At 42.4% G+C, this 5,076-nt stretch overlaps 1 non-coding gene across 1 annotated transcript; it reads right to left on the reverse strand.

The window, feature by feature from the left end:
* Nucleotides 1-713: 713 nt before the first annotated feature.
* LOC130977635 (small nucleolar RNA R71) lies at nucleotides 714-821 on the reverse strand. The gene has a single exon (XR_009085320.1). It is a non-coding gene; the product is annotated as a small nucleolar RNA R71 (small nucleolar RNA).
* Nucleotides 822-5,076: the final 4,255 nt, after the last annotated feature.

Below are 5,076 nucleotides of genomic sequence, written 5' to 3' on the forward strand. Positions count from 1 at the left end.
TTCTATTTATGGAGTATCACTCCTTCTTAATGCACAATTCGAACTCCATCTAATTAAAGTTCGAAATTCTTCTACCTCCTTCTTCTATTTTTCTTTTCCTCTGACACCTCAAGGAATCTCTATACTGTGACATAGATGATTCCACATTTTCTTGTTCTCTTCTCTTTCATATGAGCAGGAACAAAGACAAAGGCATTCTTGTTGAAGCTGACCCTAAACCTGAAAGGACCTTGAAGCGGAAGCTAAGAGAAGCTAAGACACAACTCTCTGTTGAGGACCTCACCGAATTCTTCAAAGAAGAAGAACCTATGGCAGCCAAAAATAACAACAATGACAACAATGCAAGGAAGGTGCTGGGTGACTTTACTGCACCTACTCCCGACTTTTATGGGAGAAGCATCTCTATCCCTGCCATTGGAGCAAACAACTTTGAGCTTAAGCCTCAATTAGTTTCTCTAATGCAACAGAATTGCAAGTTCCATGGACTTCCATTGGAAGATCCTCATCAGTTTTTAGCTGAATTCTTGCAAATCTGTGACACAGTCAAGACTAATGGGGTTGACCCTGAGGTCTACAGACTGATGCTATTCCCTTTTGCTGTAAGAGACAGAGCTAGAATATGGTTGGACTCTCAACCTAAAGAAAGCCTGGACTCTTGGGAAAAGCTAGTCAATGCCTTCTTGGCAAAGTTCTTTCCACCTCAAAAATTGAGTAAGCTTAGAGTGGAAGTCCAAACCTTCAGACAGAAGGATGGTGAGTCCCTCTATGAAGCTTGGGAAAGATACAAACAATTGATCAGAAAATGTCCTTCAGACATGCTTTCTGAATGGAGCATCATAAGTATTTTCTATGATGGTCTCTCTGAACTATCCAAGATGTCTTTGGATAGCTCTGCTGGAGGATCTCTTCATCTGAAGAAGACGCCTACAGAAGCTCAAGAGCTCATTGAAATGGTTGCAAATAACCAATTCATGTACACTTCTGAAAGGAATCCTGTGAACAATAGGACAAGTCAGAAGAAAGGAGTTCTTGAGATTGATGCTCTGAATGCCATACTGGCTCAGAACAAAATATTGACTCAACAAGTCAATTTAATTTCTCAAAGTTTGTCTGGAATGGAAAATGCACCAAGCAGTACTAAGGATGCTTCAGAAGAAGCTTATGATCCTGAGAATCCTTCGATGGAAGAGGTGAATTACCTAGGAGAACCCTATGGAAACACCTATAATTCTTCATGGAGAAATCACCCAAATTTCTCATGGAAGAATCAAGAGAGACCTCAACAAGGTTTCAATAACAATAATGGTGGAAGAAACAGGTTTAGCAATGGCAAGCCTTTTCCATCATCTTCTCAGCAACAGACAGAGAACTCTAAGCAGAACCCCTCTGACTTAGCAACCATGGTCTCTGATCTAATCAAAACCACTCAAAGTTTCATGACTGAAACAAGGTCTTCCATTAGGAATTTGGAAGCACAAGTGGGACAGCTGAGCAAGAAAGTTACTGAACTCCCTCCTAGTACTCTCCCAAGCAATACAGAAGAAAATCCAAAAGGAGAATGCAAAGCCATAACCATGGCCGAATCTAGAGAGGGAAGAGAGGAAGTGAACGCCACTGAGGAAGGCCTCAATGGGCGTGCACTGACCTCCAATGCGTTCCCCAATGAGGAACTATGGGAATCTGAGGCTCAAAATGAGACCATAGAGATTCCATTGGACTTACTTCTGCCTTTCATGAGCTCTGATGAGTATTCTTCCTCTGAAGAGGATGAGTATGTCACTGAAGAGCAAGTTGCTAAATACCTTGGAGCAATCATGAAGCTAAATGACAAGTTATTTGGAAATGAGACTTGGGAGACTGAACCTCCTTTGCTCACCAAAGAACTGGATGACTTGTCTAGGCAGAAATTACCTCAAAAGAGACAAGATCCTGGGAAGTTTTCCATACCTTGTACCATAGGCACCATGACCTTCAACAAGGCCCTGTGTGACTTAGGGTCAAGTGTGAACCTCATGCCTCTCTCTGTAATGGAGAAGCTAGGGATCTTTGAAGTACAAGCTGCAAGAATCTCACTAGAGATGGCAGACAACTCAAGAAAACAAGCTCATGGACTTGTAGAGAATGTTTTGGTAAAAGTTGAAGACCATTACATCCCTACTGATTTCATAGTCCTAGAGACTGGAAAGTGCATGGATGAATCCATCATCCTTGGCAGACCCTTCCTAGCCACAGCAAAGGCTGTGATTGATGTTGATGGAGGTGAACTGATCATTCAAGTGAATGGAGAATCCTTTGTGTTTAAGGCTCAAGGATACCCCTCTGTCACCATGGAGAAGAAGCATGAAGAGCTTCTCTCAAATCAGAGACAAGCAGAGCCCCCACAGTCAAACTCTAAGTTTGGTGTTGGGAGGCCACAACCAAACTCTAAGTTTGGTATTGAACCCCCACATTCAAACTCTAAGTTTGGTGTTGGGAGGTTCCAACATTGCTCTGAGTATCTGTGAGGCTCCATGAGAGCCCTCTGTCAAGCTACTGACATTAAAGAAGCGCTTGTTGGGAGGCAACCCAATGATTATATTTTATATATTTTCTTTTGTTATTTTTTGTCTTTTGTAGGTTGATGATCATGAGAAGTCACAAAATCCATTGAAAAAGCAAAAACAGAATGAAAAACAGGAAGAAAAACAGCACACCCTGGAGGAAGAATTCACTGGCGTTTAAACGCCAGTGAGGCTAGCAGTTGGGCGTTTAACGCCCAGTCTGGCACCATTCTGGGTGTTTAACGCTAGAAAGGGGCACCAGACTGGCGTTAAACGCCAGAAAAGGGCAAGAACCTGGCGTTAAACGCCAGGAATGGGCACCAGCCCGGCGTTTAACGCCAGAAATGGCTCAAAACATGATTTTGAATGCCATTTGGTGCAGGGATGACTTTTCCTTGACACCACAGGATCTGTGGACCCCACAGGACCCCCACCAACCCCACCACTCTCTCTCTCTTCTTCACCCATTCACCTACCTCACCCTTCAAATTCAAACCACTTTCCCTCCCAAAACCACCCATAATGGCCGAACCCCATCTCCCCCCTCTCCTATATAAACCCTTCTTCACCCCTTCATTTTCACACAACCTAAACACCACTTCTCCCCCTCTTTGGCTGAATACAAAGCCATCCCCTTCTTCCTCATTCTTTTTCTTCTACTCTCTTCTTTCTTCTTTTGCTCGAGGACGAGCAAACCTTTTAAGTTTGGTGTGGTAAAAGCGTAGCTTTTTCGTTTTTCCATAACCATTTATGGCATCCAAGGCCGGAGAAACCTCTAGAAAGAGGAAAGGGAAGGCAAAAGCTTCCACCTCCGAGTCATGGGAGATGGATAGATTCATCTCAAGGGTGCATCAAGACCACTTCTATGAAGTTGTGGCCTTGAAGAAGGTGATCCCCGAGGTCCCCTTTTCACTCAAAAAGGGTGAATATCCGGAGATCCGCCATGAGATCCGAAGAAGAGGTTGGGAAGTGCTTACCAACCCCATTCAACAAGTCGGAATCTTGATGGTTCAAGAGTTCTATGCCAATGCATGGATCACCAAGAACCATGATCAAAGTGTGAACCCGGATCCAAAGAATTATCTTACTATGGTTCGGGGGAAATACTTGGATTTTAGTCCGAAAAATGTAAGGTTAGCATTCAACTTGCCCATGATGCAAGGAGATGAACATCCTTACACTAGAAGGGTCAACTTTGATCAAAGGTTGGACCAAGTCCTCACAGTCATATGTGAAGAGGGCGCACAATGGAAGAGAGATTCAAGAGGGAAGCCGGTTCAATTGAGAAGGCATGACCTCAAGCCCATGGCTAGAGGATGGTTGGAGTTTATTCAACGCTCAATCATTCCTACTAGCAACCGGTCCGAAGTTACTCTAGACCGGGCCATCATGATTCATAGCATCATGATTAGAGAAGAAGTGGAAGTTCATGAGGTTATAGCCCAAGAACTCTATAAAGTGGCAGACAAGTCTTCCACCTTGGCAAGGCTAGCCTTTCCTCATCTCATTTGTCACCTCTGTTATTCAGTTGGAGTTGACATAGAAGGAGATATCCCCATTGATGAGGACAAGCCCATTACTAAGAAAAGGATGGAGCAAACAAGAGACCCCTCTCATCATGAGATCCCTGAGATGCCTCAAGGGATGCACTTTCCTCCACAAGACTATTGGGAGCAACTAAACACCTCCCTAGGAGAATTGAGTTCCAACATGGGACAACTAAGGGTGGAGCACCAAGAACATTCCATTCTCCTCCATGAAATTAGAGAAGATCAAAGAATCATGAGAGAGGAGCAACAAAGACAAGGAAGAGACATTGAGGAGCTCAAGCACTCCATAAAACCTTCAAGAGGAAGAACAAGCCGCCATCACTAAGGTGGACCCGTTCTTTAATCTCCTTGTTCTTTATTTTCTTGTTTTTCGAATTTTCATGCTTATGTTTGTCTATGTTTGTGTCTTATGATCATTAGTGTCTTAGTGTCTATGCCTTAAAGTTATGAATGTCCTATGAATCCATCACCTTTCTTAAAAGAAAACTGTTTTTATCACAAAAGAACAAGAAGTACAGGATTTCAAATTCATCTTTAAAACTAGCTTAATTAGTTTGATGTGGTGACAATACTTTTTGTTTTCTGAATGTATGCTTGAACAGTGCATATGTCTTTTGAATTTGTTGTTCATGAATGTTAAAATTGTTGGCTCTTGAAAGAATGATGAAAAAGGAGACATGTTACTGAGGATCTGAAAAATCATAAAAATGATTCTTGAAGCAAGAAAAAGTAGTGAATACAAAAAAAAAACAAAAAAAAGAAAGAAAAAGAGAAAAAGAGAGAAAAAGAAAGAGAAAAAGAAAGAAATAAAGTTGTGATCCAAGGCAAAAAGAGTGTGCTTAAGAACCTTGGACGCCTCTAATTGGGGACTCTAGCAAAGCTGAGTCACAATCTGGAAAGGTTCACCCAATTATGTGTCTGTGGCATGTATGTATCCGGTGGTAATACTGGAAGACAGAGTGCTTTGGGCCACGGCCAAGACTCAT

Source organism: Arachis stenosperma, chromosome 4 (genome assembly GCF_014773155.1).
Source record: "Arachis stenosperma cultivar V10309 chromosome 4, arast.V10309.gnm1.PFL2, whole genome shotgun sequence".
NCBI classification, from domain to species: domain Eukaryota; kingdom Viridiplantae; phylum Streptophyta; class Magnoliopsida; order Fabales; family Fabaceae; genus Arachis; species Arachis stenosperma.